The sequence below is a fragment of the Meles meles genome, chromosome 3 (assembly GCF_922984935.1).
Source record: "Meles meles chromosome 3, mMelMel3.1 paternal haplotype, whole genome shotgun sequence".
Lineage (NCBI taxonomy): Eukaryota > Metazoa > Chordata > Mammalia > Carnivora > Mustelidae > Meles > Meles meles.
The window spans coordinates 168,464,793-168,492,632 of NC_060068.1; the positions used below are offsets into that span (position 1 = coordinate 168,464,793).

Genomic DNA, 27,840 nt, shown 5'->3' on the forward strand with positions numbered 1-27,840 from the left:
GATTTTCTCAAAATAATTTATGGACATTCTAAAAGTATGGACTGTACAATAATTAATTTATACTGTTTTAATAGAATATTCACAGAGAATTGCTTATAGGAAGTCTGCCATCTTGATTAACATGTGCGTGTACCACAGCTCTATACTTGGCATTGGCTGTGAGAAACAGAATTCTTTTTTTTTTTTTAAAGATTTTATTTATTTATTTGACGGAGAGAGAGATCACAAGCAGGCAGAGAGGCAGGCAGAGAGAGAGGAGGAAGCAGGCTCCCTGTGGAGCAGAGAGCCTGATGCGGGGCTCGATCCCAGGACCCTGAGATCATGACCTGAGCCGAAGGCAGCGGCTTAATCCACTGAGCCACCCAGGCGCCCCGAGAAACAGAATTCTTAGCAGCAAATTCTGTTGAAACCATGTATATAAAATATCCAAGTTTACCAGAGTTGCTAGGTTTAGCTTATATTTTGGATGACAGGATAAAAAAATTAAATGCCCTTCATAGACTGGAATGATTGCAATAAGTTAACAAATAAAATTGTATGAGAATAAATGTGAAATCTTTTTTTTTTTTAATATTTATTTATTTGACAGAGAGAGATCACAAGCAGGCAGAGAGGCAGGCAGAGAGAGAGGAGGAAGCAGGCTCCCTGTGGAGCAGAGAGCCTGATGCGGGGCTCGATCCCAGGACCCTGAGATCATGACCTGAGCCGAAGGCAGCGGCTTAATCCACTGAGCCACCCAGGCGCCCCGAGAAACAGAATTCTTAGCAGCAAATTCTGTTGAAACCATGTATATAAAATATCCAAGTTTACCAGAGTTGCTAGGTTTAGCTTATATTTTGGATGACAGGATAAAAAAATTAAATGCCCTTCATAGACTGGAATGATTGCAATAAGTTAACAAATAAAATTGTATGAGAATAAATGTGAAATCTTTTTTTTTTTTAATATTTATTTATTTGACAGAGAGAGATCACAAGCAGGCAGAGAGGCAGGCAGAGAGAGAGGAGGAAGCAGGCTCCCTGCCAAGCAGAGAGCCTGATGCGGGACTCGATCCCAGGACCCTGAGATCATGACCTGAGCCGAAGGCAGCGGCTTAACCCACTGAGCCACCCAGGCGCCCCTAAATGTGAAATCTTGATGTAAAGATAATATTGGGTATCTACTAATTTTCAGGCACTATTTCAAGGACTTGAACTACATCTATGACACATAGGGACAGCTGCCCCTGCATTAATGGACCATGGATCTTATAGTTTAGCTGGACACACATAAAATAAATAATAAGCATAGTGTATAGCATTTTAAAGGTGATGTGTTTGTGTATAGGGGAAATTCAGGGCAAAATAAGGGGTATGGGGGTTGGCTCAAAAGAGACTGGGGAGCTGTGCGCTGCAGTATTAAATTACCTGAGTTAAGAGTTGTCTCATGAGAAGGGAAGGATTGAGCAAGAACTGGAACAAGAGGAAAGAATAACCCATGTGGATATGGGAAGGAAACATTTTCCAGCAAAGGAGTAGCCAGAGCGGGGCTCAGGGAAGGGATGTAAGTCTAGTACGTCAAAGAAGGCATGCGTAATGGGTGTGGAGTACGTGAGTTCATATTAAGAGGTCAGCTCCTACAGCATCCTGTGGGCCAGCATGAAGGACTTTTGTCTTTTGATGGTGTTCAGCGAAGGAATGGTATAATCTGACTGATGATTTAAAAGGTCCCTCCCTGTTTAGATGTTTAAGATTAGACTGTAGAAGGGGACACACAAAAGCAGGAAAATTTCTTGGGAAGCTGCTGGGGGATATGAGTGAGGGATCAGAGTGGAGGCTCTCTCCGATAATGTTGGCCTGAATGAACTGAAGCATTTAACATGAATGCATCCACAATCATTCAGAAGTTTAAAATAAAGGAATGAGTGATTCATGGAGTAAAACCAAGCAGTGGTATTACTTCTAAGCTTAATGGAAGTCAAAAAACAAAAGTTCTGTTAAAAGATGAAATAACGAATAGATGTTTATGGAGCCCCAGCTACAATCTGGACATTGACCCAGGCACTTATTAAATATTTATCTCCTCTGATAAAAATATATCCAATGAGGAAATTAGGAGAAAAATCCATAAAAGAAAAATAAAAGATAAAAACATATATACATGCCTGTGTACAGACATACATAGGTAGATATTAATGTTTCATGCAGTTAGGCTGTCTTAATACAACTGAAGCATTAATATTTCACTTTCTTTGAAAAAGTACTATTTCCTCTGAAATGATGAGTTTTACAAAAAGCAGATGTGAGATACATATGAGCAGATGTGAGATACATACAGTCTTAATGGAAATGTCCCAGACTGCTTTGGGAAACTGAAAATTTGAAGAGCCTTACCCAATATTAAATACCACTCGCAGGTATGTTTCACAGAGGTACTTTGAGAATTAGTGTAATGTCTTAAAGTTGAGTCCATCACTGGTATTCAGTGATTTGTATATTCTATGCCTATAAGAATATAGAAAGTAATCAAGTATCTCATGGCCAGTCTTTTTCAAATTAAATTTTAATTGTGTGTAGCCTTCACAGATCAACCTTGATCTCTCTTCCGCCATTGGCAGAACTTAGCATCTGCTGAGGTCAAAGGCTGAGACCCTCCCTGCTCCCACATGCAGTTCACTTTACCAGGAGATGTGTGGAGCCTTCTCTTCGCCAGTTTTCCCAGGAAACGACCCATGGATAACAAAAACCAAAAACTTCCAACTCTGACTCTGACAAATGGTATCCCATTTTAAAATTGCAGTATTCGCCATTTGAGAGTTTCAGCAACAAAGTCTGGAAAACAAAAAAGGCAGGAAATAAAGACAACATTTCAGGCAAATTGAGTTTCAGAAAAGGTCAAATTTAATGAAAAGGCAAGAGGGCAACTGAAGTAGGTTGCCCATGCAGACACAGGAAAGCGATGCAGTCTGTGGTCTCACACTTAGCAAGATGAAAAGTTTAAGATGCTAACGACGGAGCTAGGTAGAGGAAGAAGAGACCACCGACAAATGAACTGGGGAAGACCATGGGAGAGACAGTATTTCTCAAAAGAAAGGGGCACCTGGATGGCTCAGTCAGTTAAGCATGCAATCTGATTTTGGCTCAGGTCATGATCTCAGGGTCTTAGAAACCAGCCTGGCTTCAGACCCAGCGGGGAGTCTGCTTGAGATTTTTTTCTCTCCCTCTAATCTCCCTGTCCCCACTCATATGCATGCTCTCTCTCTAAAATAATAAAGAAATATCTTATTATTTTTTAAAAATATTTTATTTATTTATTTGACAGACAGAGATCACAAGTAGGCAGAGAGGCAGGCAGAGAGAGGGGGAAGCAGGCTCCTCACTGAGCAGAGAGCCCAACATGGGGCTTGATCCCAGTACGTCGAGACCATGACCTGAGCCAAAGGCAGAGGCTTAACCCACTGAGCCACCCAGATGCCCCCCAAAAGAAATATTTTTAAAAAAGAAAATTAGTAAAAGATTCTCTAACTGGACTAAGAAATCAAAAGCCAACTCAGGCAAAAATGTTAAATTTTCATTTTTTCCTCAAAATCAAGCAGTTCATTTTAGTGCAGCTTCAAAACGTCCCATTTCACTGATTTTTTAAGAGGGTACTTTTTTATTTTTTTACTTTTTTACTTTCCTATCACAGATACTTCTTTCCAAATGGGCCTCGATTACACCGGTTATAGAGTAATTTTTGTTAATTTGTTCGGATAGACAAAAAAAGGAATTAAGAATGTAGGTGGGAACTAACTTCTATATCAGCATTAAAAAAAAAAAAAAACTTGTGACCAACTTCTATCATATGACTTATTTTAACATAAAATGTGACTGTGTTTGTATTTCTTTCCAGAGGTGTTGACTCCAGTTACTATGAAATATTGACTTGGGGTTGTGTTTTGGTTCTTGTAGCAAAAAGTGATTCTTGAACCTCATTCTCCAGCAAGCATAATATTCAAGTTGCTTTTATTATTTCTGACATTCTCCTCTATCTTACTAGTTACCTGTTCATATTTTCAACTATTGTTTGCCAACAATGAAAATATTTAGTGGTGCATGTGTATATTTAGATGGATGAATATATCCAAATATGAACATATGCAAATATTTGATGACTTCACCTGTCAATGTCATGCTAATTGCATTTTCTTATGGGGTGCATAGGGGCCACTTTTTAATTGTACAGGTACACACTCTGTATCTTCTTGCACTGCCACTGACTCATTACAGTTCTCTAATCTGTAACCATGATAAAAAAAAAAATTCTTATTTGTTTAGTTTTGTTTTGTAACCAATGAGTGAAGCAAAGTCAGGGTCGCTGAAAATCCAGGACTCTGAGAACTCATTAGCATTTTTAAGAAAAATCTCTTTCTCATTTTTTTCTGTTGCAAATCAAATCCCTCTCTCCTCCTTCAAAAATATGGAAGAATAACTATTTCAACAGATACATTTATTTGTATTTTTCTCTTTCTAGAATCAGAAATTTCTTAAGAAAAGTTTGACAAGCATCATATTCTCTTTATTTTCTCAAATTATTCATATTTTGAGATATCCTTGTAACAATGGCTAATATAACAAGAAACTCTTTTTTGACACACAATATGAAAGTGTCCTGTACATATACAGAAAACATCAATTTCTGCTTTTAAAAAAATCAGTACCTCTTTTCTGTCATTTTTCTTGATTCCTTCTTTCTTTCCACAGTGATGGACAAAAGGGATTGATTTTCTTTAAAATACTCATATTCTTCCTGCCACTTTCCTGACCAAATGCTTCAAAGGCTCTTCACTATATCTAAGCAATGTCTAAAACCCTTTGGCTGGCATTCAAGCCCTGTGAAAGTCATCTGGACCCAGCTAATTCCTCGGGCTCACGGTCCAATCTCCCCTTTGAAGTGTCCTCATGGCTCCCTGTCTTCTCACTCCTGCTCTCCTGTAGTTGTGACTCATAACACTGAGCACTTTTAGCCTTCCCTCTTATCGACTGCCTTTCACCTGATTCCATTAATTCTTCAAACTAAGCTCAAACAAATCTCTTTTTATGCAGTTTTTCATCATCCTTCCATGCACCCGTTATCTTTCCCATAGCATCTGCGGTGTATAAATTCAGAACACAAAATAAGCATCACCAAGATAATTCCACTCTTCTTTCTTCACTTACAAATGAAATAACATTTCAGGGGTGAAGGGGAGTGTTGACATAGAGGAACTATGAGGTGATCTCTAAAATCGGTTTCAGTCAGAAAATTCTTTGATTTTATTCTCTAAGTTTGACACGAATCCCAGTCCACTCCAGTCAAGTGTGTGGTGTCGTCGATACACTGAAATGATTCTGTTTAAGGTGATGGCATCCTCCAGGTGACTAAATCCATAGGCACTCTTCAGTTTTCATCCCCCTTAATCTTTTAGAGCCTCAGACATGGATGCCTTCCTCTGCCTTCTTCAAGAAAACTTCTATATGAACACGGTGAATGTGCCTCCTCTTCCTCCCCTTTCTCTGTGGCTGCCCTTTTTCAATCTTCTTTGCTTTTACAAAGCTTTTAAAATGCTGTAGACTGTTAATAGCCAAACAATCCTGGGTCTCTTTTTTTCTCACTCTGTGCTTTCTTCCTGAGCACTCTTAAACATGCCTTTAATTATTACCTGGAATTGATGACTGCTAAAGTGTATCTCTAACCCGGACACCTTCTCTGATTTGCAGAGCTGTAAATCTAGCTGCTCAGCTGATATCACAACTTAAGAGCCTCAGAGACGCTCAGGTTCCACCACATCTGAATGTGGTTACTGCCCAGCGTCCTCCAGCTTAAATATAGGTTCTTCCGTGGTTTCTTTTCTCTATGGCATCTATTACTAAAGCAAGTTATCTAAAAATAATTCTTGGCAACTCCCTCTCTCCTCCTGTATTTGGCCTTCTCTGTGGGTATTGGTTTTTTTTTTTTTGTTTGTTTGTTTGGATCGCTATCATAAAATACTCAAGCAGAATCTGTACTTCTCACAGTTCTTGTAACTGGGAAGTTCATCAAGGTGCCGGCAAATTGAGTTCTGGTGAGAATCCTCCTCCTGACTGGCAGACAACTTCCTGCTCATTGTTCTCAGATGGCAGAGAAAGACTAAACTCTGGTGTCTTCTTATAAAGATACAGTCTCATCGCCATGGCCCCATCCTCGTGATCTCATCTAAGCCTGATGATCTCCCCAAAGTCCCTCTTCCGAATATTATCATATTAGGGGTTAGGTGTTTAACATATGCCTTTTGAAGGTACATTCGGTCCATAACAGGTGTTGTCTCCTAATGATCTCTGGGACCTGTTCCCCTCTCTGTATCTTCACCAGCAATACCCTCTTTCAGATCACCATCCTATCTGATCCAGACTCATAGCTCATAACTCCCTCCCCATTTCTTGCTACACCAAGAGAACGAGCTTTAAATGGGAATGTGAGTGTACTCATGACAATGAGCTACCAACAAATGCCTTTCCACGCCTTCTCACTGTTTGGGGGTAAGAACATCATCTAAAGGAGGGGCCGGAGCTTGCGCCCAGTTAGGGCTCCAGCTCCTGTCCCCAGCTGACTTCCCCTCCCCCGCTTCTTGCTCTTTCAAGAGTCACCCACAAGAGCTTTCTTCCAGTTGTGAAATGCCTACGGGCAGTTGAAGAGGTTCTGCCCGGAGCGTTCCCTCTGCTCCAGCGTCTTTACCTTCATCCCATCAGCTCAGACGTCACTTCAGAATGAATGCCTTCCCCAGGCCCGAGCAAACCCTCTTTTACATTCTTCCACTGTACAGCCACCCCTCCCGGAATTTAGAATGTTTTGTGATAATTATTTGCATGATTATTTCTTTGATGTCTCTCTGTACCCCACGGCCTGGTCTGCATCATCCAAAAAAAGCAGGGTCCTTCTCTACTTGGCCCATGTGTCATCTCCCATTCCGGGACACATCGTGCACCTTCCCCAAATTCTTTCGAAGAGATGATTGTATTATGCATTGCCGTCGGACACGTTTGTGGCTTTATTTGACTTTGGTAGTGCAATACATTCTTATGTCAACTCTGCGTTTCTTTGCCATCGTGTCTATAATGTTTATTAATTATTAATATAAGTAAAGGAGTATTGATTGATTGCCTAGAAATATCTCTGACCATATCCATTTGTGAATCCATAATAAGTGAACTCACATAGAAGGGTGTAGCTGTGAGAGTCCAATTCTGAAGATAGAAAAAGCAAATGGATCCCCGCAACCTCAGTTCATAATACAGAGCTTAATGGAGAACAGGCCACTGCGTCCTTAAGGAAAATGTGCTTGTTTACACTCTGGGGTAATCTAAACCTGCACAAAGTCATTTCTATTTAGGTCCCTGAGACACTTTAAAAGAGTGATTGTAGTGTTGCTGACTAATTTGGGTTCCAGTTCACTAGGATATATTTCATCGTATATTGTATTTCCTCAATAAATGTAAATAACACCAATTTGCAAGTGGTACTTTTTCTATTTCCCTCTTATTACATCCCACCTTGGCCACAGCTATTGAGCAATGTGGAGACTGATTTGTTTCCTGAGAAGAAATAAACTACCCACAGTGTGAAGGTTAACTGATACATTAGCAGAAGAGAAAATCTATTTAGTGGACTCCTACCGGATGTTTGCCACAGCAAGAATGAACTCGCAGGCTGAACGGAAGTCAGTATTCATGTATCAAAGAGAAGAGGAAGGTGCGGCTGGGTGGCTCAGTGGGTTCAGCCTCTGCCTTCAGCTCAGGTCATGATCCCGGGGTCCTGGGATCGAGCCCCGCATAGGGCTCTCTGCTCAGCAGGGAGCCTGCTTCCCTTCCTCTCTCTCTGCCTGCCTCTCTGCCTCCTTGTGATCTCTTTCTGTCAAATAAATAAAATATTTAAAAAAAAAAAAAAGGAGAGAAGGGGAAAATAACGTATGCCTCAGTGCATATATTTTAAGTGTTCTAAACTACAGTAATTATCCTTGAAAGGGGGAAAAAAAGCAGAAGAGGGCACAAGTCATCCTCATACCATGATTATTGTGTTTTGATTTAGATATTTACTGTCACATATCTGACAGGAGGATGCGCATCAATAGGAGTTGTGAACATGGATGATAGTTGGGAGTAATGTTCTTTATCTTACAGTGATCATTCAGGGAAGGCAGATTTAAAACGTGCCAAATCGGTTTACAGTTCTTTTGGATTACTATCATTTTTGGCAAATCTGAAGTAAATGATAATGTAAGAGAAGAGTAACTACACCGATAGAGATCAGCACTTGTCTATTTTTATCATTTATTTGGTAATTCTTCTTCTTCTTCTTTTTTTTTTTGTTGTTTCATGTGTTCATTATCTTTGGCATCAGATTTCTAGTCAATAATAATTATTAAAATAGTGACATTTACCAAAGAGCTTTAACAAAAATGCAGGAACTCACTTTACTTGCATTGTTTCATTTACCCTCCCAACAGCTCTGTAGGATTAGTGGTTAGGTGGCTGAGACACTTTAAAAAAAGATCATGGAAATCAGGGGGGAGCAAAACCATGAGAGACTATGGACTCAGGGAAGCAAATGGAGAGTTTTAGAGGGGAGAGGTGTGGGGGGGATGGGTGAGCCCGGTGGTGGGTATTAAGGAAGGCACATATTGCATGGAGCACTGGGTGTTATAGGCAAAAAATGAATCATGGAACACTATATCAAGGACTAATGATGTACTGTATGGTGACTAACATATATAATTAAAAAAAAATGATCGTGGATTTGCTGACTCATTGAGGTTCTAGTTCTCTGCGAAAAATGTTGTGTGTTTTAATTCCTCAAAGAAAGTGGAAAACACCAATTTCTCTTCTTCTCAGTACTGTCATTCTCATTTCGTAGTTAATAAAGCTTATGCTTCTGAGGTGAGGAGAGGTGTCCAACATGACAGCGTGGAGCCAGGGTGTGACTGAGCCGGGCTACCAACCGTGTCTGAACAACCCACACCGTAGACCATGCTCTTACCCGCTGAACTTAGCCATCTCCCTCTTGGCGTGAATGCACAGCCTAATAACCAGACATTATTTTTTTGTTGTTGTATTTCAGATTTAGAGAAGCCTCTCTAGCAAGGAGATTTCAATATTAGATTTTTACATTAGTATTCAAGGCTGATAAAATATAATTAAATTTATTACCGTAAATAATGATCCTTATACCACTGCTTCCTTGGAAGAAATGGAAATCCCAGCTCAGAGGAAAATAGGTCCCACGACTGGCCGCTGGTTACCAATGTCTTTGGCATTGGTAATGCCATTTACCAATTTACCAATTTACCATTTACCAATTTGGCATGCACAGGCAGTACACTCTATCAGGAAGAGCTGTCGATGACCTGGAAAGGCATGAATAAATTCTAGATTTTTTTTTTTAACATTTCAATATCCTTCAACTATAGAAAACAAAGTTCCTAAAATTACAGAAGTTCTTTTTAGAATAGAATTTTGCAATAGAAAATATTAATGTTCTTTGTAACTATGTTAGACTCAAAATGTGTCTATTTTTTCCTACTATATATAATTAATACATAATAAATATATCTAATTATCCTGTCTTCTCCTTGCACATACATAGCTTTAGGCAAAAGTTATGGCAGATGTTCATACTATAGAAAACCATTAAAAGAAAAAGATTTTTATTTATTTATTTGACAGAGAGATCACAAGTAGGCAGAGAGGCAGGCAGAGAGTGAGGGGGGAAGCAGGCTCCCTGCTGAGCAGAGAGCCCAATGGGAGCATGGATCCCAGGACCCTGGGATCATGACCCAAGCTGAAGGCAGAGGCTTAACCCACTGAGCCACCCAGGGGCCCAATAGAAAACCATTTTTAATTAAAATTTCTATGTATGCTTAAGAAACATTGTCATTGTCAATATTAGAATTCACCAAAACAGTCATGCTTTGAAATGTATGAGTACTTGAATTTCATTTTTCATTAAACATTTAATTATATTCTGTTGGCTTTTTTCCCTTAAAAAAAAAAAAAAAGGTAATGCAGGTACTTCTGACAATTTTTATAGTGATAGTAAATAAGCCTTCTGAAATAAGATTTTTATTTCCTTACCAAGAGGAGAAGAAAGTAAAGCAACAACTAATCTTTCATTGTTGCTAGGATACATAATTGAGAAATAATAAAGGCAAATTATATATTAGACATTTTTGATTAACTCTTCCTTATCTACATTCAAAAAATATAAAGCATACATATCAGGTCATTATAATTATAAGATATTATTTCATTTTGAGTCAGTAATATAAAATATTACTCCTAAATATTGAATGAGTGTTGGTTGGAAATTGTGATATTTATAAAGTTCAAAAAAGTAAAACAATTTCTGAACTTAGTAAATTTGCTAAGTAAATTAACCAAGGCATAAAGCACAGTGATATAACTTTATATCAGTTTATTTTGTGACCATGGTTTTCCTAATTTTTAAGACCAAGTAGTCATGGTCAAGAAACAAAGAAAATGATCAGAAATTGTGGAAGAATTTGCGACGACGTGGATGGAACTAGAGGGTATGATGCTTAGCAAAATAAGTTAACGGGAGAAAGACAACTGTCATATGATCTCCCTGATATGGGGACGTGGAGATGCAACGTTGGGGGCTTGGGGGGTAGGAAAAGAATAAATGAAACAAGATGGGATTGGGAGGGAGACAAACCATAAGAGACACTCAATCTACAAAACAAACTGAGGGTTGCTGGGGATGGGGGAAGGGAGAGGGTGGTTGGGTGATGGACATTGGGGAGGGTATGTGCTATGGTGAGTGCTGTGAAATGTGTAAACCTGGTGATTCACAGACCTGTACCCCTGGGGCTAATAATACATTATATGTTAATAAAAATAAATAAAATATAAATAAATAAATTACTAGAAACAGGATATTAAGCAATTTAAAATCAAGTTATTTCATTACCTAAGATATAAAATTATGGAAAAGATACTTATCTATCTTAATGCTATATGTTTTTTTCTAAATACCATTTGTTTATGTCATAACTCTCTAAGGACACAAAAGAGATTAAAAGGACGTTTTGACATGCTCTTGTTACCAGCAGCCTTCTGTGGAATGTATTTAGCCCCAATCTGCATTTTTGAATCTGTAACACTGTACATACTCTCACTTTTTTTTTAAGGATTTTATATATTTATTTGACAGAGAGAGCTCACAAGTAGACAGAGAGGCAGGCAGAGAGAGAGAGAGGAGGGAAGCAGGCTCCCTGCTGAGCAGAGAGCCCGATGTGGGGCTCGGTCCCAGGACCCTGGGATCATGACCTGAGCCGAAAGCAGAGGCTTTAACCCACTGAGCCACCCAGGCGCTCCTATACTCTCACTTTATGAAAGATTTTATTCCTAAACTTAGAGAACAAAATACATTTCTATAAATTAAACAAAAAAAAAAAAAAGAAAGAAAGAAAGAAAGAAAAATTGTGGAAGAGAAAAAGAATAGTAAAAACATATCATAAGTTTTTGGCTTATTATAAATTATTATAATACTGCATTTCTAACCAAATACAAAGTATAGTGCTTATCAATTTACAGAACTAGGTTTAGTGGACAGCGTTTGTCAAACATGTAACAAGAGATTTTTTTTTTAATGGAGACATCTTGGAACACTTGTCTTTTTAGGATACTGAGGGAAAGGTTGCCACAAAGACAAAAAAGTAAGAATTTTTCTTTTGCATTACTAGACACTTTTGAGCAATCATCATGTTCTTTTTAAATTTCAGGCTTATTATGCTAGACAAACTACTGTTATTTTACCATTAATCACCAAACATTGGAAATTGCCTTTTCTCATTGGTCTTTATTTCTCTATAAAGTGATAGATGACTCTGTTTTAGTTACCAACTACTGACAAAGATGTATGTGAAAGCTTAGAGAGACACAGACTTGAGCAGGTGCTTGCTTGTTGCATTTGGGTTGTTTGCTGGTTTTGTCATGTCTTTGGCCCAGTCGTGAATGTATTTATATTTTCAAACATTCTTTAATAATTGATCTTAAACTGATGCATATTTGACTACATTTTCTATTTGTATAGTATGCATGCTATTTTGAATACGCGACTGAGCTGGTACATTTTTCTAAATATGCTTCTCAGAATTATACAAGTTTGAATAGTACTTCAGAATGATTTTATATAAAGTCTTGGAATTTGGGATACTGTTAGGAGTTCAGTTTGGTAATATTGCAATAAGAAGGTTAGGATAAGAACTTGCAAATGAGTATGTTGTCAAGGTATAGAACTCAGTGTTAATAACGTTGTTTAGGTTAATAAGAAATATCTTCAATTAGATTAACTATATTATATAATTTCTAGATATAGCTATAGATATAGATATATTCTATTTAGAAAAGATAAAAATTTCATTAGGTATTTCACATGAAAATTTAAACTTTTTAACATATATTATACATTTAAACTTAATATTAACAGGAAGGAGCAATTGAGGAGTAGATTGATTTTGTTTTTGCTTTTGTTTTGTTTTATAATGAGGATGTGAGAATGACATAGTTAAAGCCCATGGGTCACATTTACTAGTCCTATGAAATCCTTTCTCTTCATAGAATTTGTACCATGTACCATTAATTATTTTTACATCTGATATCACTAGATAAAGGAGAAGTATTGACATCTGGTTTTCATTTTTATAAGGATTAGCTCTTCATTAATTAATAGATTCTTCCACTATCTCTAGAGACTATTATACTATTAATTTATAAAGACATACATTGTTGAGGAGTATGTTAATAGCTAGAAAAAGAAAATATTTCATTCATTTTATAGATAAGTGTACTAGGTTCAGAACGTAATTGTTTAAAAAAAAAATACAAGTGGTATTAAGGATGGTTGGTGTCGATGCATACATCTAGGTTTTCCTCACTTGAAAAAAAAGTTTTAATAATACCAGTTGCAGTCAACACTATATAAATCTAACTGCTATTTGTCAACTTTTTCCTGGATTCTCTGCTAGCCTTTTTTTTAAACATTACAAGTCCTGTTTATTTTAATAATTGCTTCATGGCCTGTGATATAATTAGTCTATGCTGACATTTTCATTGCCTTTTTTTTTAAACAGGTTAAAAATGTATATAGAAGCAGAGAAGTAAGCCATTAGATTCTTTAGCTTACCTATAGCTAATGTTGACCAGTGCTTTTTGATGAAGATCAGAAAAATTTTTGAAAAAGTGATTTTTGGACTAAATTGTAAATCATAATTTTAGAAACATATAAATCATTCAAACTTAATATAAAATTGCTATAGTTCTAAATGTATTCCAACTCATTCCTTATCCCAAGGCCAATATTTTAATGAACTATTAATAAAACAAAAGGATTGCAAGTCATTCCCAAATTGCAAACAGGTTGTGCTCTACAAGTTCATTTGTAAGCCACTGTTAGAATTTGGAACATATTTCCTCATAAAACCTATGTGATGAATGTGGTTAGGACACAAAGCCAACCTGCAAGATTCTACCTAAATCAAAATGTAATTAAAATGTAGCACCACGATTATTATAGAACCTGGCCATTACTTATCCAGCTGCTTCTTTAGGAAACAGACTCCAATTTCTAACTTGGAAATTGGACCACTTGAGCTTCATCTTTCTTCTCTGTATCTCCCCTTGTTTGCAGAATTCTCCCTGCCCTTCTCCAGCCCTACCTTTCAGAAGCCCCCACTTCAAATAATATAAATTGAGCTCCTTTATCAGTATGGAGAAAGGTCTCTTGTTAAGAAATCGTTTACAGGGGTGCCTGGGTGGCTCCGTGGGATAAAGCCTCTGCCTCCCGCTCAGGTCATGATCCCGGGATCCTGGGATCATGCCCCATATCAGGCTCTCTGCTCATTGGGGACCCTGCTTCCCCCTCTCTCTCTGGCTGCCTCTCTGCCTGCTTGTGATCTCTGTCTGTCAAATAAATAAATAAAATATTAAAAAAAAAAAAAAGAAAACGTTTACAGTTGCAAGGTCTTCATAAATCCTATGGTAATCTCTGTGACTTGCCTTTATGACTGCATTCTGTTCTGTGCTCATCTTTGTATACCTGCATTTTTCAAGAAAGCTGATCCACAGTTGTTACTGTATTCTCAGAGGAATTGTAAACCTCTGTCCTCAACAAAACAAAGATATTGAAAAGTAACTAGTTAGATCATAATCAAAATGGGATTCCTGAGTAGCTCAGTCAGCTAAGCACCTGCCTTCAGTTGAGGTCATGATCCCAGGTCCTGGGCTTGAGTCCTACGCTGGGCTCCTTGCTCAGTGGGGAGCCTGCTTCTCCCTCTGCTTGCCACTCCCCCAGATTGTGCTCTCTCCTTCTCTCTCTCTCTGATGAATAAATAAATAAAATCTTTTTAAAAACGTAATCAGATTAATTCTGTGATTAACAATATCGAATAGACTTGATCCCAAGATACTTTAAGATCAAAAACATTTGCTTTTCAAATGAGAAACACAGAAGCCAAAAGTAGTACTCATTTAGCCAAGCTTAAGCGTTTAGCTCATTTACAAAGCTAAAGTTGAGGAAAGATCAGTGTTGTATCACATTAACTGAAAACTTATGTATAAAGAGATTTCTGGGGCTTTTTTTTTGCCTCTGATACTATTTTCCTAGAGCAGTCCTGTATATTTATACCCATAAGTGCCTCCCCACGTTCTTAGTCCTAACAAGTTTCGACAACTTGAGGTCACCCATTAATCTCTCTGCTTTCCTATCTTCTACTAATCATGCTTATTGGATAAAGACTTTTATAATATGGAGCAATTCCATTGTCTAACACAGGAGCGCCTGGGTAGGCTCATTTGGTTAAATGTCTTGACTCTTGATTTCAGCTCAGGTCATGGTCTCAAGGTTGTGAGATTAAGCCCTGTGTGGGGCTCTGTGCTTCTTTGAAAAATAAATAAATAAATAGATTGTCTAGCACAAAAGAAATCTGAGTGTTATGTGTTTCAAACATCTTATTCAGCCAATGACCAAAAGATACTTAGGAAGACTGTACTTTCCTAGGGCACAGTCCATTTTGTCAGCATGTAGGTGGGGGAAAACAAAAACAAAAACAAAAAACCTCCCTATGTCCTTTGAAGTAATGCGAGGAATATGGGGACACTTTTTTGTTTGTTTCCCTCGTAGAAACAAGCAGAATCTTCTTCAGATGCTTGAGTGAGTTTTGTATGCATATTGCAAAATTCTGTTCTGATCATTTAAACGTACACTCCTTCAGAAAGGAAACAAAAACAAAACCTTTGTTTGCATTACTGAAAAAAACCAAAGTGAGGGCCAAAGTTGCTGATTGTATCTTTAAAAATGTTCCTGGTACATCATTATTTTGAGTTTTAACTACCAAAGTAAGGTTATGTTGCTCTGTTCATAATAAAACATAACTCTTTTTTTTCCTCTTACCTTTTCAAAACCACTTAGAAGCTAGCAGATAGCAAAGGTCACTCTCAGCACTCTTTGCAAAGAAGGGGAGAGATACTCTTCTGGTAAGATTAATCATCTACAAAATTTCTAAATCTGGTATTAGAAATTCTGAGGCAAAAATGTTATGACTTAATACTTTCCTTTTTAATTTCAGACTTAAAATTTCTAATGCTTTATTACTGTATGGGGATGTTTTACATTCTGTGACTGGAATAATAGCTCTTTCTTGACTTGTCTAAGTTTTGTACAGGTTTAAAAGATGTATTAAAATTATTCAACTTAAATCTTGAAATTTAAAATTTAAAATTTGAAAGCTGGCATATAGAGATAGAGAGGAGTTATTGCAATTCCTAATTTATTTCAAATATTTCAACATATAAGACATTTTTCAAATAATACTTAAAATGAAAAAAGTGGTAACATTATAATACATTTCACTTATTATTTTCTTGATAACCATTTGCTTGGTGTAGCACCAGGTGCTTGGTAAGAGTTAAACATTATTTATCAGTATCTTGCATCACCCTGCAGTGATGAAGTAACACAGACAGCCAAATTACGTCAGTACATTCTGTGCTTTTCCTGCCTCTATCAGTTTTCCTAAAATTGGCAGGTTAAAACAGCATTTATCATCTCACAGTTTCTGCGGCTTTGGAGCTTGGGAGTGGGTAACTGGGTGATTCTCGCTCGGGATCGCTCACAAGATTACTGTTGGCTGGGTCTGCACTCATCTGAAGGCTCTATTAGGACTGGAGAATCCACTTTGAAGCTCGTTTTCCTGGTTGTCTTAAGGCTTCAGTCCCTTGCTCTTGTTGGATTGAGGTCCCCAGCTGTTTACCTCCTGGGCTTCTCGGTAAAGCAACTCATAACATGGCAACCGATTTCCCTGAGAATGAGTGATCCAAGAGAGAGAAGCAAGAACGCAAGAAGTATTGCCCTAATACTTTTATAATACTAGAAGCGAATTAACACTGGGATGGCTTAATGTATGTACTTCGGTTGAATCAAGAAAAATTAAGGCTATGCAAAGCCATGATACAGATGGTAAAAATGTATTTAGGGTGTCGTGATATTATTCTGAGGCAGATGAACCAGTTATTCTTTAATATTAAATTAATGTATATGTTATTTCTTTGTTTTTTGATTGAGATGCTAGGATCTGTTTGACAATCATTCTGTGCTTTAAACATCCTGTGAAAAAATATATCCAATAACTGAACATATGATATGGCAGTTACATTTATTTCACAAAATGCTATAATATAAACCACAGAAATGGTCAATATTGGGTTTGTTTTTGAGTAACATTTTGTTTATAGAGTATCTTTATCTGATATTTCAAATTCTACCAAGAAATATATTCTGAGTTTATGTTTCATTGATTTTTAATGCTTTTTATGTGAACTTTAATATTAAATATATTTTAGAGGCATACCATATTATACTTAAACACTTATTTTTGACAAACTCAGTGAAAAGTCCAGAGCTTCTAATACTTGGAGTACCCATGTCAGATTTTTCTTTTGAGCTCGAGATATTCTTTTCTTGTTTGTTGGTTTCAAGTTTTTATGTAAATTCTAGTCAGTTAACATACAATATAGTGGTTTCAGGAGTAGAATTTAGTGATTCATCTCTTACATATTTCAACAAATGCCATCCTTCATACCCATCCCCCATCTAGCCCATCCCCCACCAACCTTCCCTCCAGTAACTCTCAGTTTGGTCCTTATGGGTAAGAGTCTGTTTGTTAGTTTCCCTCTCTATCTCTTTGCTTTTTGTTTGTTTCTTAAATTCCGCATATGAGTGAAATCATACAGAATTTGTCTTTCTCTGGCTGACTTATTTCACTTAACATAATACACTCTAGCTCTATCCACATCTTTGCACATGATGAATTTCCATTAATTTTTTATGGCTGAGTAATATTCATGTATATAAAATCCATTCACCAGTTAATGGACATAAGGACATTTGGTCTCCTTCTGTCATTTGGCTATTGTTGATAATGCTACTATAAACAACAGGACACATAGGTCCCTTCAAATTTTTGAATCCTTTAGATAAATATCTAATAATGTAATGCTGGATCATAGGGCAATTCTATTTTTAACTTTTGAGGAAACTCTATACTATTTTCCAGACTGGCTGTACCAATTAGCATTCCCACCAATGTAAGAGGGTTCCCCTTTCTCCATCTCCTTGCTAACATGTGTTGTTTCCTGTATTGTTAATTTTAGTCGTTCTGATAGGTGTGAGGTGGTATCTCATTGTAGTTTTGATTTGTATTTCCCTCATAATTAGTGATGTTAAGTATCTTACCATGTGTCCGTTAGCCATCTGTATTCTTTGGAAAAAAAGTCTATTCATGACTTCTGCCCATTTCTTAACTGGATATTTGTTTTTTGGGTATTGAGTTTGATAAGTTCTTTATAGAGTTTGGATGCTGCCCCTTTATCAGAAATGTCATTTTCAAATATCTTCTCCCATTCTGTAGGTTGCCTTTTAGTTTTGTTGATATTTTCCTTCAATGAGCAGAAGTTTTTTTATCTTCTTTTATCATATGAAGTCCCAATAGTTCATTTTTGCTTCTGTTTCCCTTGCCTCTTGAGATGTGTCTAGTAAGAAGTTGCTGTGGCTGAGGTCAAAGAGGTTACTGCCTGTGTTCTCCTCTAGGATTTTGATGGTTTCCATATCAGATTTAAGACTTATTCTCAAAGGCTCATTTTGCTTCCAATACAATTAATGTCAGGGATTCAAATGTGAGTAGATAAATCGAAGGATAATTAGTTTGGCTTATTTCAAAATGAAGAAAGATTTCTTGGAAAAAAAATGTAACAGAAAACATGCAGTTACTGAAATGAAGGTGCATGATTACATATTTTCTTATAACTATTAAGTTTATAAAATTATTATTTTTTAAAGGTTTTATTTATTTGTGAGAGCAAGAGCACACTTTGGGGGGAGGGGAGAGGTAGAGGGAGAAGCAGACTGCCCACTGAGCAGAGAGCCTGACATGGGGCTGCATCCCAGGACCCTAGGATCATGAGCTGAGCCAAAGGCAGATGCGTGACCAACTGAGCCACCCAGGTGCCCCTATATTTATAAAATTATTGAAACTGATTTTCTTCTTTCTTGAAATGATAGACAACACTTTGAAAAGTAATTATATAAGAAATAAATAACATATCTTAGTGTGTTGATTTGTGGTTATAGGAAATAGTTATCAATATATAAGATGTGACTCCCAAAGTTTTCTCCATTATATTAATAATTATGACAAAAGTAATAATATAAAATATAAATTTATTTAAGACAAGACCACCAAGTCTTACATGATTATTTATTTTACAAATTTTATAGATGAGGAAATCAAGTATCATAGAAGTAAATTTCTCAAGGCAAAAGGTCACAAAAGCCAAGACAGAATTTTCTTTTTTTTAAAGATTTTATTTATTTATCTGACAGACAGAGATCAAAAGTAGTCAGAGAGGCAGGGAGAGAGAGAGGAGGAAGCAGGCTCCCCGCTGAGCAGAGAGCCTGATGTGGGGCTCAATCCCAGGAACCTGGGATCATGACCTGAGTGAAAGACAGAGGCTGTAACCCACTGAGCCACCCAGGAACCCCAGCCAAGCCAGAATTTTAACCTGATCTGCTTGATTTCATTTACGCAGATGATATTTTTGAAAGATCCTTTTTCTGCAGAGGCTTTATTGATATTTTTAAAAGTGTATATATTGTTCTTAAAATGGAGGAAAGGCAGATTTCCACTGAAAACATAGTAGATTATAAAATCTTGGTACTAAACTAAACTATATGTTTAAAACTCATGAAAACAGATAATTAAAAAGAGGACAAACTGATCTTAACTATGACATTGATATATTACTGTTGTCAAAATTACTATGTATCCACTTGGACTTTTTTTTTAATTCTTAGTGGGCTTAACTTAAACAGGTAGATTCTTCTCCACTCCCTTAAAAAGCCTTGTCTTCCTGGTTGTCTCGTTTTGACTCATACCATATATGACATTTGTAATATGCTGTTTCACTTAGCAATGATTTCTCATTTCCATATAATGAAGGGTTCACAAAATACATATTTATTAAGATATTATTTATTTATTTAGACGGTATGCAAGCAGAGGGAGGGAGAAAGGGAGAGAGAGAATCTCATGCAGATTCAACACTGAGTGTGGAGCCTGATACGGGGTAGGATCTCATGAACTGAAATGAAATCAAGAGTCGGAAAATTAATCAACTGAGCCACCCAGAAATCCCATATACTACATTATTTTTATTGACTCATTATTCCTTTATATGACTGTACCTATTTTATTTAAGCAATCTTTTATTAGTAATCATTTTCCCTACATTTTCAATGAATAGGTTGGGATGAACCTACATAAAGTTCTGTATTTACATATTAACTTTATATAATTCATTCTGAAATTCTGAATATATTTCCTAACATTATTATTAGTAAATTAGAAAATGTGGTATATTGATGTGTTTGGTCATAACAGTAACAATTCCTCATATACATATAAAATTTAGAAAATTATCTAACCAAAATTTTATGTGATCTATGAAAAAAAGAAAATATGAGAATTTTCTCTGAAGAAAATAAATACTGAATAAGTATGAAGATATAGCATATGCCCAGATTTTATAATTCAAAATAATAAGAATAAAAATATTTCCAATTTTATAAATTTAGTGCAATCCCTTTTCTATATTTTCTTCGTGTCATAAACAGAATTGTTCATTATGTACTGTTATATACTTTTTTCTTTTTTTTTCACTTAATGATTTTTGAGTGACTCATCCTTGGCTATACATACACTTATAATTATTCATTATTACTTTATAATATTGCATATATGAATATAAGAGTACTTAGTCATTAAAATGTAGACAACATTGATCATTTCCAGTTTAACAGCAGCATGAATATTGTTCTAAGCATATATGTATGTATTTCTACTTACTTCTGTTGGATATGTATGTGATTGAAATTGCTGGAGCATAAAGAATGTGTACATGGAACTTTATTAGATAGTACAAAACAGTTTTTCAAAATGGATAATTAATTTAAATTCATTCTCAGTGTAAGAAAATTTCAGTTTGTCTACAAACAAACACCTAGCTTCAACTTCCTTTTTAAAGATAACCATTTGGATGAGTGTACAGTGGTAACACATGGTCTTTATTCATGTTTCCTTGGTGACTAATTAATCATTGTTTTATGTTTACTGGTCATTTAGATATGCTTTCTTGTGAAGACATTCTGTTTAAAATTTTTATCTGTTTCTTTTTTCACAGTGACTTTTTAATTGTTTTATAGGAACTCTTTACATATGACTAATTTGTCAAAAACCTAAATGGCAAACCTCTCATTTCATCAGTTGCCTTTTCATTCTCTTAATTTTTTTTAAGAAATTACATTTCTTATTGTTAACATATTTTATTTTCTTATAATTAACATTTGTTTTTGTATCATGTTTTGTATTTTCATACATTAGAGTCATGAAGATACTTCCCAGTTCTTTTTTTTTTTTCCCCCTCTAATCGTTTTTAGTGAAACAACCCTCATCAGTGTTATTGGCTCTTCCAGCTCTGGTGTCTGGCTTCGTTCCTTGACCTGTAGTCATATTTCTCTGATTTCTGTATCCATGGTCACATTGCCTCCTTTTCTGTATGCATCATCTCCCCCTGCCTTTCTTTTTTAATAGCAACAGTTACGATGGTACTTAGAGTGCACCTGAATAGTCTAGGGTTAATTTAATGATCCCCATTTCCAAATTAGGTAACATTTATGAGTTTCAGGGATTGAAGCATGGATACCATCTTGGAGTCCATTTTTCATTCTGTCACAGGTAGATCTGTGTGCCTACCACCACAGTCAAGATACAAAACAGGTCCCTTACCATATGTGTTCCTCTTGTGGCCTTTTTGTAATAACACCTACCTACTTCTCACCCATCTTTTACTCTCTTCCTAGTCTATGGCAACTACTTCATCCATTCACTACCTCCATCTCTCCATTTTTATCATTTTGGTAATGTTATACAAGTGAAATCATATATAAACTTTTGGGTTTTGTTGTTGTTGTTGTTTTTACTTAGCATAATAATTCCCTGGATCTTTCTTTATCCCACCTCTTCCTGACTGCTGTCTTTATCAGTAGTCCCTCCTCCTTAACTCTGAGTAGTTTTCCATGGCATGGATGTATGGCAGTTTGTGTAACTATTCATCTCTTGAAAGACATCTGAGTTATTTCCAGTTCTAGGCAATAACAAGTAATGCTGCTATCAACATGTGTTTACAGGCATTTGTTTGAAAATAAGTAGTCATTTCTCTGGGATCAGTGCCCAGGAGTATAATTGCTGGGTCATTTGGAACTGCTAGAGGTTTAGAACTTTATCATTTTTAAAGTCTTGTATCCTTTGCTTTTTGATACTGAAGGTTTTACAGCAGGGACAAATTCAATTATATCTCATGGCTTTCTTCAGATAATCTCCTTTATAAAAATTATGACCTTAATAAGGTTAAGCTCAGCATTTGTGTCTTATTCTCTAAGAAGTCTCGATAGGCTCCTTGCAAACATACCTTTATTGGGGGCCATATCAGTTTTCGAGACATATTATGAAAAACGAATCCATTGCAACTAAAATTCCTTTCAAAGGAAAATCTCAGTTCTCTTCTCCAATTGACAATTCTCTGTATTTCCCCCAATGTTCAGCTGACCTGCCCCTACTCCAACAGTGAACATAATCTAGACCAGGACTAAACTATCTACTAGATTGATCTACTAGATTGATGTTCACTAAGTGAACATTTTGATTCAAGGTTCCATTAATAACAGGGATATTCAGTAGGTTATCTCAAACCTAAAGGTTGGCGATGACAACAAAGATTCATGAGCCATCTTCAACAAAGACAGAATTATCTGTGTACATCAAAGAGAAAAATTCACCTTCAGGGATTTTTTTTGGGCTTAATGATTAACCTCATCGGTCTTCTTAGGCCCCTAAGAAATTCTTCAGGCCACTGTGACACAATGATAAATTACTTTTTGGTGTTCTCTAACATTGAATGAGTTTAGAAGAAGATAGAAACGTTCAGAAGTCAAATGTTACTGACTTTATAGCCCTTAAATATTTGTGCAAAGAGTTTTGAAGATAAATAGGAATTCATTTGGAAACAGTTATATCACAACAGAAAAATATTCCAGTTTTTCTATTTCTGACAATACATATATGGTTTATTAATTTTCTCTAATAATTGAAAGTATCTCCATAGAAAACATAAAGAAAAAAAGAATTAAAAGGAATATAAAATGTGTGTTTTAATAATTTAAAAAGTCAAGTTATAAATTTTTAGATTCTTCTCCCCAATATTTTGGATGTGGCCACTATCTGCTTAATTCTAAAGACCTAATATTTTGTCATTTTTTAATGTTACTTAATGTATCTATTTCTCATATTAAATAAGTAATTAAAATACTACAAAGATATATGAAAGCATATTCATATAAAATATCAGTTGTATTTAATTGGTATCAAAATATTCAGTTAGTCACTACTTTTCTATGTGTATATACTGAGATCTATATTTTTTTTCACTTTGAAGAGGAGGCTAATAAAAGTAAAATAGATCCAATTTGAAAATATTGGTGAATTTTCTTATAGTGATTCATTATACTGATGTGTCTTAGGATGATCAGAATTTAGAGAAGGCTTACATCTCTCCTTTTATTAAAAAAAAAAGATGAAAATCTTATTCCACGATCAGTACAGTCTATTTTAAAGTAATTATTTTTTAAATTCAAGGAATTGTGGGCAGCTGGGTGACTCAGTCAGTTAAGCATCTTTCTTGGGCTCAGATCGTGATCCCAGGATCCTGGGATTGAGCCCCACACTGGGCTCCCTGCTCAGTGGGGAGTCTGCTTCTCTTTCTGCCCCTTACCCAACTTGTATTCTTTCTCTCACTCTCTCTTAAAGTCTTTAAAAAATAAATAAATTCAAGAAATGCAAAATGATGAGTTTTACAAAGCAAGAGTAAAAAGATTCATGATATAAGTTACTGCTATAAAATAAGAGAACATTTTTCCCATCTTTGATCCTTATCACAGAATTTTTTAGTATTAAACAATGAATTAATACAAAGAGGTTAAATATGTGTTTTTACCAGAAGTTGTCCCCTACCAAATTTGAACAATAACAACTCCCTACTAGAGAATTTAGCCAAGAAAAAAACAAAAATAACACCAAAAACCCAATATGTGTTGAAAGGTCATATTAATTTCAATAAAACTTCCTTGAATAGTCTCTACTATTCTTTCAATGGAATAAGTAAGACTAATGTCCTTTTACAGTGTCTCCTTGCTTATTTTCCCTTGAACTTGCTATAATGTGAAGCTTAAATTTTCATGTGTATATATCTATGTATATGTATAAACGTCCTTTGTTTATAAACCAGGGATCCTTTTTAAAAGTCATTATTGTGTCATTCTGTGTGGACTTGAGTGTACATTTGTTCTTTTTAAAGTTCCCCTGTGAGAGTTAGTAATGTTCTTTGTCTAAGAATAGTATGGATATTTGCAAAGGCTGAAGGATTTTTTTTCACTTTGATACTGATTCAGTGAACTGATTAACATAATTTGTATAAATATTATTACATTTATACAAATATATTTTATAATATTGTTTAGTTACCCATTGCTACATAACAAATTACTCTGAAAGTTAATAGCTTCTCAAAAAAGTAAATATTTAATATCTTACATAATATTTATGTGTCCAGACATCAACAGTTAAATTGGATGGTTTTGACTCAGGCCCTACATGAGAGTACCTCTGAAGAGTGTGGACAGGGGACTCCATTTTCTGAAATCTCTGTTTCTGAAAGATGCTTTCCTGGTGGTTGACAGACCTCCGTTTCTTCCTATCTGGACTTTCTGCTCAAGTGCTCACATGATATGGTGGCTGGCTTCTCCCAGAGGGAACAGTCCAAGAGAACATAAGGTAGAAGCCTTCCCAAGAGTTACACTCTATAATTTTGACAATATCCTTATAGGTTTTATAGCTTGGCTTTACTCAATGTCAGAAAGGACTATACAGGAGCATCAATATCAAGAAGCAAGACTCATGGGAGTCACAGATCATTAGTGATGCTATTTTAGCTCAAATGCCTAATTCTAATGTTAAGAATTTTAGACAATATAATTGATCATTATAAGGGTAAAAATTTCACAAAGATTTTCCCTACACAGTGCTTGTTTCCAACTTCTTTCCAACATAGAAGATAAAATTATATTCTATTATTTATGATTTTAGTATGTCAGAAAGAAATGAATATTATATATAACAGTATTAAGTTTCCTACTAAAGGTAAACTAATATTAACTATAAGACTTTAAAGATACACTTTTTTTTTTTTAAGATTTTATTTATTTATTTGACAGAGAGATATCACAAGTAGGCAGAGAGAGAGAGGAAGGGAAGCAGGCTCTCCACTGAGCAGAGAGCCCGATGCGGGGCTCGATCCCAGGACCCTGAGATCATGACCTGAGCCGAAGGCAGCGGCTTAACCCACTGAGCCACCCAGGCGCCCCACACTTGTTGTTTTTATACCTAAGCAAGTAGATGGTTGTTTTAGCCAAATCAAGCAGGGTCTTCTAACTTCTGTTTTGAATAGTGTTTATTATAATTTCTACCATTGATTATTGTGTCAAATGTGCAAATTAAATCTAGTTTTTATTTTGCCTTATCCTCTCTGATATTCACCCAGTCATGCACTTACTACTCATCCTCATTTCTCACAAAGTTCTAGGACTAAGAGAAAAGAGAAGTTAGCTGAAAATACAGCCAAATAAAATGTTGGCAGGACAATGCCCTTGAAGGCATTTTATCTGTGGTAAGTCTTCATTTTGTCTTTCTTTCCTCTTACTAAGAGTCTCTCTCTCCTACTTTGCTCCTAGGAAACACTTTTAAAAATGAAATAAGTAATTACATTCCATTCTCTTGGCGAAAGTATGAGTCAGTTAGAAAGCGAGTTTAAATATAACAGGAAGATCAGATCTGCCCAGGCTAGAGTCTGTATCTTTTCCAAAGCTGATGTTTCTATTCTGAAAACAGAGCATCTCTGCTTTGGGAGAAATTCAAAGGTTATAGAGACCATGCACCAACTGGATACTAGAATCTTCTCTCTTTTCCTTCTGCCAAATATAATCCACTTAATATTTGAGGACTTTTAATTATAGGGTCCTTAATTATATCCTGAGGGAAATTGATCAATTTGGGCTAGTATGGTTGTTTTCTGAATTCTTCCTTTTACTGAGTCAAAAATTTACATTTTTTAAGGGTGATAATTTTTCATTTATATGCCTAACCTATCTCTAAACCAAGACTCATCCAGAATTAATGTCTCTAGTTCTCACAACTATTTTTCATAAGTCAGGATCGTGCTCATGGCCAGAACTTATGGTTTGGGAAATGTTCCCACTTGCACCTCAGAATTCATTCCTCTATAACTCCATAAAAGAATTCGGAAATAAGTGAAATTCTCTTGCCATTAGAAAGTGAAACTATAAAATTAGCACACTTTAGAGTAAAGAAGAAATGTCACTTTAGGAAAATAGAAGGGTTCTTGGGCTTCAATATGCTCATTTCTACTAGTCTATCAGTTAGAAGAGGGATATGTAAAATGGAATGATAACAGCGAACCCCAAAGCCAAAAGCTGCTAATGCCCATGTTAGAAGTGCACAGGGAAGAATCTTTGTTAATAAACCTGGGTGTTGTAGTCTTAGAAATGTATTCATTGTTGCAGAAATGGAGGGTTCATTATATATTTTCCTATCAATGGTAAAGCTTTCTGGGATGCCTGGGTGGCTTAGTCAGTTGAGTGTCCAGCTCTTGGTTTAGGTCATGATCTCAGAGTCATGAGATCTAGCTATACAACAGGCTCCATGCTGAGTGGGGCATCTGCTTGAGAGTCTCTCCCTCTGCTCCTCCTTCCCTCCCCATTTTTCTTCTCTCTCAATAAATAAATAAATCTCTTTTTTTTTTGAAAAGTAGTAAATCTTTCTGTTATGTAACTAAATCTCTGATTCCATGTTCATACAGAAACCATGATTAAATTTGTTTCATTTGTAGGTCCATCTATAAGAAATAAGTGTAGTAATTCTAGATAAAGTATTGCAGTCTATATGGCATTTTAAGCATATAAATTACTGGTCTGAACTAGTATTATCTTGAGTTTGGTTTATGTGAGATGGCCATATTTTATGGATGATGTCAAAATTATGTTATTTGTCCCCAAGCCAATCCTCTTGGGATGAACTTAAGCCATTGAACATTTTGTGTGTTCAATGAACTCATTGTGGTAGACTGAATGATGGTCCATTCCCCGCCATCCCCCGCAAGATTTCCAATTCTAATCTTTGGAATGTGTAAATACATTACTTTAAAAAGCAAAAAGGACTTTGCAGATGTATCTAAGGAATTTAAGATTGGACAATATCGTGGATTATCTAGATGACCTAATGTAAATACAAGTGTATATGTAAGAGGGAAGTGGGGGATTCAGAGCGAGAGAGAAGAGAGATGTGACTACAGATAAAGACTGAGATGGAGGGGAAAGCCACAAGCCAGGGAAGGCCGGCACCTTCTAGAAGGGGCGCAGCCACAAGGAACACAGCTCTGTCAATAAATGGGAGTTTAGCCTTTAAGACTCGTTTGGGACTTCTGAAATCTCCCACTGTAAAATAATAAATTTCTCTTCTTTTAAGCCACCAAGTTTGTGGTAACTTGATATAACAGTAATTGAAAACTAATACAGTAATTCATATTTTAAAAACTCTTAGATGGGACTCAATTGACCTCTTTTTGTTGTTGTTGTTGACCACTCCATCTTGTGTTGCAAAGCTTTTTTTATTTTAAATGTATATACACATATAGCACACATAATTCTCTTCTGACACAGACACACAGGCACAATCCAACAGCTCACATTTCTTTTTATAAGATTCTGTTTTATATGTGTATTTTAAACTCATGGTAACATGTAGTCATATGATCTGTTACAGCAATTTGTTTCATTTTTATTAACCTTTATCTCTTTGTTCTTGGATATTCTTTCACTTGAAAATTCAAATATCATTACACCCTCTCCCCCCAAAAAAGAAAAACTAAAATAAACAAACAAAAGCTTCAGGCCTGCTTGTATCAGCTGTGAATTTTTCCAAATATTTAAATTTGAAATAACAGCTTTTTAAGGTAAATGTTCCAGGAGAATAGGAAAATAAGAATGGCTTATTAAGTCCAAGTAACACTCCAACAGAAGAAAAAAAATAAGCCAGTCTCTAAAAATAAATGC

General features: G+C 35.8%; 1 protein-coding gene across 6 annotated transcripts in view; it reads left to right on the forward strand.

Annotated features, from left to right (window-relative positions):
• Positions 1 to 27,840, forward strand: part of CDH18 (cadherin 18) — a 718,124-nt gene that overhangs the window by 303,942 nt on the left and 386,342 nt on the right. Inside the window, exon 1 of one of the 6 annotated variants that reach the window (XM_046001017.1) lies at positions 15,474 to 15,524. The exons of the other annotated variants lie outside the window; for them this stretch is intronic. The gene's annotated coding sequence lies outside the window, so the exon portion shown is untranslated. Of the gene's footprint in view, positions 1 to 15,473; positions 15,525 to 27,840 lie in introns of those variants that run through there. 6 annotated transcript variants of the gene reach the window in all.